This window comes from Ailuropoda melanoleuca, chromosome 17, assembly GCF_002007445.2.
Source record: "Ailuropoda melanoleuca isolate Jingjing chromosome 17, ASM200744v2, whole genome shotgun sequence".
NCBI lineage: Eukaryota > Metazoa > Chordata > Mammalia > Carnivora > Ursidae > Ailuropoda > Ailuropoda melanoleuca.
In genome coordinates, this window is record NC_048234.1 from 1,461,290 (window position 1) to 1,472,716 (window position 11,427).

Consider the following 11,427-nt stretch of genomic DNA (forward strand, 5'->3'; position numbering starts at 1 on the left):
TTGGCTGTCTCTATCTCTGTCGAATAAATAAATAAATAAATAAATAAATAAATAAATAAAATAAAATAAAATAAAATAAAATAAAAGTAAATACCAGAAGATAACACAAGGAGGTAGAAATAAATCTAGAAGCCAAAAAAAAAAACTATTAAGTCACATAAAAATTAAAATATGTCCATATGCCAAAACATCTCAAAATTAAAATACAAACTGGGGGGGATTTCAGCTATGCCTGCTACACAGAGGACAAAGAAGTCAACTTCCCCATATGCAAAGAACTCAATTTGTTAAATTCAGGAGCTATAAGCGCTCTTATGCCCTGATGGTGAGCCTGTAAACTGCCAAATCCTTTTGAAAGAGAATCTGGCATTTGCCATTAATTTTTTAAACCTGCACATTCTTTGACTCAGTAATTCCAGATCGAACAATTTACATCACAAAAAACATTCACAGGAGTGTGCAAAGACAGGCACAAGGATATTTACTGTAGCATTACTGTAATGGCACAAATATTCATCAATGGAGACTTACTTTTTAAAATTATAGCCCATTCATAATTGCACAAAAATGACCTATTTCAAAACTGATGACATAATTTATATCACAAAGTTAAGAAAAGGAAGCTTGAGAACAGCATATGCAGCATGATTCCACTTTTAAATCATCAGGGCACATATATTTTTTTCCAGTTTTTAAAAAAGTCTATCAGGCCTCTAATAGTGTTTACCCTGAGTGATGAGCTTATGAGCTTATATGGACTTTTACTCTCTTCTTTAGAAATTTACAAACTGTTTTACCATAAGCATGTATTATTTTCGATGCAAACATTTTTAATTAAGAAATTTAAAAATACATGGCATCAAAGAGTAGACAAATCCATCCATCCATGGAACAGAACAGAGCACCCAGAAACAGAACCACACAGAGTCAACTGATGTGTGACAAAGAAGGCAAGGCAGTTCAATGGAGAAAGGATGGTCTTTTCAACAAATGATGGTGCTGGAACAGCTGAATTGCACATGAAAAAAGAAGAATCTAGATGCAGACCTTACACCCTTCACAAAAATTAACTCAAAATGAGTCACAGACCTAAATGTAAAGTGCAAAACACAGGAGAAAATCTAGACGACCTTGGGTATGGCAATGACTTTTTTAGATACAACACCAAAGGCATAAGCCATGAAAGAAATAACTGATAAGCTGGACTTCATTAAAATTAAAAACTTCGGGGGGGGCCTGGGTGGCTCAGTCGGTGAAGCACCTGCCTTTGGCCCAGGTCATAGTCTCAGGGTCCAGGGATTGAGTCTCACATCCTGCTCCCTGCTCAGCGGGGAGCCTGCTTCTCCCTCTCCCTCTGCCCCTCCCCACCGCTACTATCTCTCAAATAAATAACATCTTTAAAAAAAAATTGCTCTGCAAAAGACACTGTCAAGACAATGAGAAGACAAGCCACAGGCTCAGAGAAAATACTTGCAAAAGACACATCTGATAAAGGACTGTTATCCAAAATATATAAGGACCTCTTAAAACTCAACAGTAAAGAAAATGAGCTACCTGATTCAAAGATGGGCCAAAATTCTGAAACAACGCTTCACGAAAGATACACAGATAGCAAACACGCATATTATGAAAAGATGCTCCACGTCAGGTCATTAGGGAACCGCAAACTAAAACCAGATAGCACGCACACCTACTGGAATGGAGGAAATCCCAGACACAGACATCAAATGCTGGTGAGGAAGCGGAGCCCCGGGAATTCTCATTCTCTGCCGGTGGGAAGGTAGAATGGTACGGCCACTTTGACACACTCATAGGATCCAGCAATCACACTCCCTGGCTTTCCCATCCACACGGAAATCTGCAACACAGCAGCTTTACTCATGATCCGCAAACTTGGAAGGAACCACCATGTCCTTCGGTTGGTGAAGGGAAAATGGTACATCCATACAATGGAATACTAATCAGTGCTGAAAAGCCACAAACACGTGGGGGAACTTAAATGCATACTGCTAAGTGAAAAAAGCCAATCTGTAGGATTCCAATGACCTGACGTTCTGGAAAAGGCGAAAACTATGGAAACAGTGAAAAGATCAGTGGTTGCCAAGAATTTGAGGCGGGGGCGGGGGGGAGTGGTGAACAGGTGGGACTCTTAACGCACTGATACTTCTGTATGAAACCACAGTAGTCAATGAATACATGTCATTGTACGTTCATCCAAACTCACAGAACATACAACACCAAGGGTGAACCCTAATGCAAATGACGGACTTTGAGTGATAATGATGTGCAGTGTGCAGGCTTCCTAAGTGTAACAAAGGTACTGCACGGATGTGGAAAGCTGATGGTGGGGGAGTCTGGCGGGGGAGGGGGCATGGAAACGACTTTCTGTTCAGTTTTGCTGTGAATCTGAAACTTCTCTAAAGGGGCACCTGGCTGGCTCGGTCAATAGAGCATGCGACTCTTGATCTCGGGTTGGGGGTTGAAGCCCCATGTTGGGTGCAGAGAGTACTTGAAAATAGAATCTCAACCCAAAAAAAAAAAAATTACTTTTTAAAAAATCAAAAAGTAAAACTTCTCTAAAAATTCTCTAAAAAACAATTTTTTTTTTTTTTTTTTTACTGTATCTGTATCCCCAGCGCCTGGTAAACACTCAAAAAAAAAAAAAAAAATACACAGCATGGTGCAAGTCATTTTACTATGAACTAATATGATGCCGTGAGTAAACACATAAACTGAGGGAGCGTTAGCCCACCTTAGAAAGAGGGTTGAGGGTCTCGAGCAAAAACAACACACAGGTCACAGAGACTGTCTGGAGTAACTGTGCCAGCTTGAGGCTGAGCACGAGCAAACCACACGGCATCAGGACATCTGGCTACCCTAGCAGAGGAAGCCATGAAGAATGGTGGGGGTGCAGAACCCTGATGTGAGGAGCCACCAAGATGGGAGCAAGCTCTTTAAACATCTGAAGGCCTTTTGTGTGTGGAAGAGAAAATAGCCTCGTTCTGATTTGTTCAAAAGGCCAGAACCAAGCTGCATAAGCTATAGGGAACCAATAGCTTGATTTGATTTGAACCAATCAAATCAAGAATTTTTTTTTTTAAGATTTTTATTTATTTGACAGAGAGAGAGACAGCCAGTGAGAGAGGGAACACAGGCAGGGGGAGTGGGAGAGGAAGAAGCAGGCTCCTAGCGGAGGAGCCCAATGCGGGGCTCGATCCCAGAACTCTGGGATCACGCCTTGAGCCGAAGGCAGACACTTAACGACTGAGCCACCCAGGGGCCCCCAAATCAAGAATTTTCTAATACAGTTACCACAGAAAATGGAAGTGCTCTAGAAAGACTAAATTTCCATCTGTTAGGAACAAATGCATAGCAAATTTCTGCAACAGAGGCAGATCTAAACTGTTAACGTCCCTTCTGTGACCATCTACACAAGCTTACGAGGTTCACAATAAAATGAAAGAAAGCAATTTCAAACACACTCTGCTCCGGAGGAGATAAGAGAGTCGGGGACATTAGATCTGGATGGGGTGGGAGGCCGCAGCAGTCGTTATTTACAGACAACGAATGGAGCAGGAGGTCATTTCAACAAATACCTATAGATCCCATGTACTCTATGACGGACATGGTGCCGGGGGCAGCACCGCCAGCCAGCCAAAATGCCCTTTCCTCATGAGTCTGTCTGTATTCACCACTAGACTTTACGTTCCACAACAAAAGGAGCATTTCTGTTTTATGTAATATCCGCAACGCAATGCCCACCACGCGTCAGACATGAGCAGTAAATATTTATTTAAAAAACAAAAGTATTAAGGAAAAAGGAATGATATTGAGCAAGTTTTGTGCGTTTGACTAGAATCGAGTTAAATCAATTCTATGATTCTGTTCAGGCAACATGATCACGAGGCCTCTCGGCAAAGTTCATTCTACATAAATAGAAGCAGTAACCAGAAGAGAGGACAGCCCTGCTCTCCTAAATTCTAGTGTTGTTTCTGCTGCAGTGCAAGTCACTTCCATGTCTTTAGCCCTTAATTTCCTGATCTGTAAAATTAGGGAAGATAACTAGTCTTCAGGACTCCTTTCAGTAATACGTCTCTATTATCTACTACTCCCTACAGGTAAAATACATCTAGAGAACATCAGGTCCCACCAGAAGTCATTAGCAACTGATATCTGTCTCAAAGATCATCAAGAGAATGTCCAGGATTACAAGTGTACCAAAAAGAATAAAACACCTAGGGATAAACTTAATGAAAGAGACGAAAGGCCTCCATAAACTATAAAACACTGATGAAAGAAATTGAAGACGACAAAAATGGAAAGACATTCCATGCTCACGGATTAGAAGAATTAATACTGTTAAAATGTCCATACTACCCAATACAATCTACAGATTCAACACTATCCCTATCAAAACGCCAACAGCATTTTTCACAGAACAAGAATACCACTAAAATTTGATTGGGATCATAAAAGACCCCCAACGGCCAAAGCAATCTTGAGAAAAAAGAACAAAGCTGGAGGTATCACAATTCCAAATTTCAAGCTATACTACAGAGCTGTAGTAATCAAAACAATACGGTCCCGGCATGAAAACGGACACACATATCAATGGAACAGAATGCAGATCCCAGAAATACACCCATGCTTTTATGATCAATTAATCTATGATAAAAGAGGCAAGAATATACAATGGGAAAAAGACAGTCTCTTCAATAAATGGTGTTGGAAAAACTGGACAGGTACATGCAAAAAATGAAACTGGACCACTTTCTCACACCACACCCAAAAATAAACTCGAAATGGATTAAAGACCTAAATGTGAGGCCTGAAAGCATAAAAATCCTAGGAGAATACAAGCAGTAATTTCTCTGACATCAGCCATAGCAACATTTTTCTAGATACGTCTCCTCAGGCAAGGGAAGCAAAAGCAAAGAATACTTGGACCACATCAAAATAAAAAGCTTTTACAGAGCAAAGGAAACATCAACAAAACTAAAAGGCAACCCAGAAAATGGGAGGAGACTTGCAAGTCGTTTCTCCAATAAGAGGTCACTGTCTAAAATACATAAAGAACTTCCACAACTCAGCACCGAAAGAACGAATAATTCGATTAAAAAATGGGCAGAAGACCTGAACAGTCATGTCTCCAAAGAAGGCCTCCAGACGGCCAACAGACATGAAGAGATGCTCAACCTCACTCATCATCAGGGAAATGCAAATCAAAACCACAATGAGATGTCCCCTCACACCTGTCAGAATGGCTAGAGTCAAAAAGACAGGGAACAACAAATGTTGACAAGGACGCGGAGAAAAAGGAACCCTCGTGCACTGTAGGGTGAGAATGCAAACTGGTGCAGCCACTGTGGAAAACAGTATGGAGGTTCCTCAAAAAATTAAAAATGGAACTACCATATGACCCAGTAATCCCACTACTGGGTATTTACCATAAGAGAACGAAAACACTACGTCAGAAAGATTACGCACCCCCACGTTCACTGCAACCTTCTCTTACAATAGCCAAGAGATGGAAGCAACCCAAGGGTCCACTGATAGACAAACTGGTAAAGACGTGGTGTACGTACACAATGGAATTTTACTCAGCCGCAAAAAGGAGTGGATCTTGCCATCTGTGACAATATGCATGGACCTAGAGAGTATTATGCTAAGCGAAATAAGTCAGAGAAAGACAAATACTATGTGATTTCATTTATATGTAAAATCTTAAAAAACAAATGAATAAGCAAACAAAAAGCAGAAACAAACCCATAGTTGAGAACAGATGGTTGCCAAAGGGGAAGGGGCAGGGGAGAGGCAGTATGAGTGGAGGGGAGTAGGAGGTCCAGGCTCCCAGTGATGGAAAGACCACGTCACGGGGATGAAAGGGTCAGCATGGAGAGTACAGTCAACGGCACTGCAATAGCGTCGTGTGATGACAGGCGGCAGAATAACGCAGACTTACCAAGTCACTCTGCCGTACACCTGAAACTAAACTAACTGTACTTCAAAAAAGTTTTTAAAGACACCTTCTGAGTGCCTGAAAGGCAATGCAAGTTTAAGCAGACACACTGGGGGACCAGGGGGAAGAAGTTAAGGAAATTCAAGGCTACCTGATAGCAGACATAAAGAAAGTATCTGGGAAGGACAAAATATTATCAAATTTCTTCAGGCTCACATAGAAAAGGTGCCTTGGGCTTCCTCTGTGTGGTCCTAGGGAAGAGAACGAAAACCTGTGGGTAGAAGTTATGGCGAGGCAAGCTTCCGCTCAATTAAAGCACACACAAAACACTGTAACTAGCCAAAAATAGGAGGCAGTGAGCTCCCTCGCTCTCCAGAGGCATTCAAACAGAACTCAGTCCACCACTTGGAAGAGATTCGGGTTATCTCACGAGAAAAATGAACAAAGATGCCTTCCATCATAGCCCTTCCTGTTCTGACTGGGAGTAGCAGCTTCCTCTGGGACCCAGCAGGGGAGAACGTCTAGGCACCTCCGTGGCCCACACTAGGGTGCCCCAGGCCCCTTCCTTCAGTAGATCGAGGTTCTGGAAAGCAGAGCTGTATCTCTCGCAGTCGTTTCTATATCCCGCCTCCCACACCACCTGCCTCAACTGTATCATACAAAACTGTTGACTAAATACTCCTCTGAAGACTAAACTCAAGTTAATGATTATACATGAAAAGCACATCAAATTTCACTGCATAAAGACCTATTGTATGGCGTAGTCACGAGATTTCAGACACCAGAGCCCTCAAGATTCAAAGGCAGTTCTGCCCCCAGGGAGCCAGGTAAAACATACAAATTAAAGAATATCGCACAATCCGGGGCTACTGTGGGCTGGGATATTGGAGCAGGGGGACTGCAGGGTGAACGTAGGGTTTCTGTGTTCCGGATCAAGTATCTCTGCAAGTCTATTAGTTGGGAGATTTCTCAAGGTATTAATAAATGAACCAAATAAGTGAATTATTGAACACTGGTGTTAAAACAACTGGCTACCCATTTGGAAGAAAAATAAAATTAGATCCCTATGTCATGTCAAAAATAAATTCCAGATGCAGGTGGCTTCTCCCAGCAAGCCAGAAAGCAGACTTCCAGAAGGCCAACAAAGTCTGGATCTCAGTTCTGGGAGTGGCCTCTTGAAGATTGATTTCTTCCCTGGGCGCTCTGCCTCAGCCCCAGAGACAGCGGCTGCCCCGTATACTTGCTATTCCTGTATTCTTCAGAATTTTCTTTCTCTTAGGTAATCTCCTGTTTGGTTAATGCTTTTTTTTAAGATTTTATTTATTTATTTGAGAGAGAGACAGTGAGAGAGAGAGAGGCATGAGCAGGGGGAAGGGCAGAGGGAGAAGCAGACTCCCCAATGAGCAGGGAGCCCGATGCAGGACTCAATCCCAGGACCCCAGGATCATGACCTTAGCCGAAGGCAGACGCTTCACCAACTGAGCCACCCAGGCACCCGCTAATGCTTCTTTATACCAAAGTTATTTAGTATAAACCTTGTTAAAATTCAAAAATAAATAAATTCTAGATGGTTTAAAGTACTAAATACAAAAGACAAAGCCATAAAAGTGTTGAAAATGAGGGGTTGCTTTTTTTTTTTTAAATAAACATGGGAGTTGGGGAGGTCTTCCTAAGCCAGAGCAGTAACCATAAATTTAAAAAACGGTCAGACCTACATAAAAATTAAAACTTTCTGCACAACAGAAGGAAAACCAAATATATATAATCACTATCTGGGAAGTACAGATTTAAAAGCCATCATGTCACCTCCTTGCTTAAAACTCTTCGGTGGCTCCTGCTTCAGCTCGGAGGCTGAGACCCACTCAGGCCAGCCCATACCGCCCTTTCTCCAGTACTCTCACCACCCTGCTTCCTCCCAAACAGGGATTCCTGTTCATCCTTCAGATCGCAGCTCCAACACCACTGCCTCAGAAACCTTTCCTGGACTCCCTACATGGGTTAAATCCCTAAATTACAGGCATTCATAGCATTGCGTACCTCTCACAGTCGCTCAAGCCAAAAACCTCTGAGCGATCCTTCACTCCTCCCTCCCTCTCCCCCTCATTCCGTATCTAATCCAAATCCTGTTGGCCCTACCTCCAAAATATAACCTCCGTCAATATACCCAGTCCAAGCCTCACCATCTTCTTCCTAGATTAGTGCCTCCCTTTACTCTACTGCCAATCTAGCAGCCGGAGTGATTTTTTAAAAACATAAGTCATATCACATCACTCTTGTGCTCAAAACTCTCAATGATTCCCACTGTAAAAGCCAACCTAATGCTTCTAGGGCCCTACAAGATCTGTCCCCACACCATGACCTCTCACCTCATATCCTACTGCTCTCCTCTCCCTCCCCTCTCCCACCTCCCCCCCACACCCCCATAACTTCATTCTGGCCATACTGACCTCCATGCCCTTCCCCAAACATACCAGACACACCCTTCCTTAAAGCATCTGCAAAAACTGACCCGTCTGGAACACTCTTCCTCCAGACAGCCTCACAGCTGACACCTCTCTCCCTCCTTCATGTCATCTTCTCAATAAGGCTAACCAGCCCGTCCCCATTCCTTTTACTCTGCTCTATTTCTCCTTTTTTCCACAGCGTGTGTCACCTGACAATCTATATCATTTGCTTATGTTTGTAGTTTAGTATCTGTTTCTCCCCCCCGAGGCAGGGCTCCGTATCATCTGTGCTGCCCACTGATGTATCCCAAACACATACAGCTGTCCCCGGCCAAGCAGTTCATCACGGGACTCCTAGAACCCAGCACAGGGTTTGGCAAAGACTAGGTACACAAACACCTGTCAACTGAAGAATATTTTTTCAATCTATCAGAAGATACAAATTTAAAACAGCTGACATCATCCTGGGCTGGTAAGAGTGCAAAGGAAATCCACCCTCTCGTACACTGTTGGCAGGTATGTAAATTGATATCTTTTTTGAGAGTAAGCTAGCGATCGCTATTAAAATTTAAACCACTCAGAGCTCATGTCAAGTCAGTAGTCTTGCAGAAGCAAGGGAGTACCTGAAAACTAGGCACAAGGAGATCTATGGCAGCACTGCTTATAAAATAATGAAAACCTTGTCCAATAATGAAAACTCGTTGTCCATCAACAGAAAAACAGGCAAATAACTCCCGCACGGTACACGAATGTGATGGAATGAAGCCGATCTCTGACACTGACCTCGAAAGTGGTCTGCGATCTGGGAAACAGACCAGAGGGCCCTGACACGAGGTGGGCTGGACTCCCCCCACCTCCTAGCTACGGAACTCTATAGGCACTTTTAACTTGTTTGTGCTTCAGTTTCCTCATCAGTAAAATAGGAACAATATTACAGTGGCATGCGCCTCACTGACTCCAAGATCCCCTGAGACAAGGCATGCAGTGCAGACAGCACAGGACACAGCCACAGAACCACTCACAAGCACGTAGTAATTACAGCCAACAGGCGCTAAGTGAAATAGACAAGCCGCAGGCCCATCTGCAGAAAGCATGTCCACTCCAGTGGAGAAGTTAGCACGTCTGTGTAACTACAGGAACAAACTCAAGAAGGACAGAAGAACTTACTAGTGGTGACCTCTGGGAGATGGGAGAAGACATAGTTCTTCTGTATACACACACTTTTAAATTTTAATGGAGGGACTTTACAAGGCAGTGTTTTTAAATAAAAAATAAAATCAGAGCAAATGCATCTACAATAGAGTTTAACTTGGATCTTAAAATATTAAAATTCGAAAACCTTTATATATAGTCTTTGAATTCTCAAGGTGAAATGGAATAATTAGATGAAACTTCTATGGCTATTAAAATTACCTTGATTCCAAATGAATAAACTGAGATGCACCAGCAAAAAAAAGCAAAACAAAAAAACTGATAAATTTACAAAACAAGAGATTAAAAAGAAAATTACATTTCATTCTACCAATTTACACACAAACGAAGTCTTCATCTACCATTATTTCCAAAACTGGATAGTTATCTTTTACTGTCAGTGTGGCTCAAAAGAATTCCACATGTATTTTTAAAACTCAGCAGGGCAAGGACATCTGAGTGTGCCTAAAGATAAGGTATTAAGAAGTGACCTATATTAAGGTGGGCCAAAGAGAAAAATTAAGTCTCCACCATCAACTTCTAAGAAGACGCTGACACAAAGCACTCGGATTTACCGAACCCTCTCTCTCCTTTTGTGCCTGGTAGCTATGGCTGCTCATTTGCTACTAATTGAAAATAAACACTGCAATCTATGCAAACTGAATCTCATCTGGGAGTCACAGGATTTGAAAAGCAGGGAATAAACCTGCACTAAGAATAGCAAAAGAACACAAGGTTTCGTAAAGCTAATTTTTCCCACCCTCTCTCAAGTGCTTAGTCATTTCTGTGTATTTACAAGGAAGACCATTCCACATCCTCGAAGAGGGGAGAATTCTTGTTCCAGACTGCCGTGTCACCTGAGCCGCCCCAGACGCGTGTCTCCACCGTGTCTCCACGCAGCCCGGGAGAAGGCGGCAGCCAGCTGAGTATCCCTCCCACTCCAGACCACAGCCAGAAGCCACTGAGGCTCTCTGTGCTCGGCCTCTGTCAGCAGTAACAAAGAGGGGTTTGTGGAAAAGCAGTGTTCTTCCCTGACATCCAATGGGAAAGGTGAGGACTACACTACATGCAGCCTGACAACAGCCCCGCTTGCTCTCCCACGCACAACTCCGGGGATGGGGACTCCCCATCTCTTCGCGGGCGGACTACTAACCAAACCTGAAAACTGGGCGCCAGCAGGCTCTGGAGCCTACTTCTAGCCCTAACATCTGATAACATTGTTTCAGGCTCCCCAAAGGCAGGAACAAACGCGAAGTTTTTCACGAAAGGCTGTATCTTAAGACACAACCCTAGGCACGGGCCCCAGTTTTTCAGTAAGCACCTACTGTGTGCCTGGCATCACCTGCCAAGGTCCCACTCACGCCGAAAAGTCGCTGGGCGCACACGCCCATGGCAGAAACACACCTGCAGGAACTTTCTCACCTGGACACCCTGCCGAGGAGCAAGCTCACGGTCTCCCAACATTAACTCCAGGCAGTAACACCTGGAACGGGTGGTCGACCTCTCAAGTCCGGGGCTCAGCCCGCGCCTCCCAGTAGGTCAGGAAGAGCTCTGACAACCCACTTGGATGACTTAGGACGGGGCTCCCTCTCCTTCCAAGAAGGCAAGCGCTACAAAAGGCACGCGTCCTCGACTGGCACTCAAACACCACTGTCCTTACTCCCCAGAGCCCCCACGAAGTACACGCAGGTGGCCGTCCTGCCCGACAAAGCATAAAGGCACGCAGGAGCCTCCTTTCGCCGGCGTGCCGAAGGTCAAAGACGCTGCGTCTGCCCAGAGCTCGTCCGGGGAAAAAAAAAAAAAAAAAAAAAAAAAAAAAAAAAAAAAAAAAAA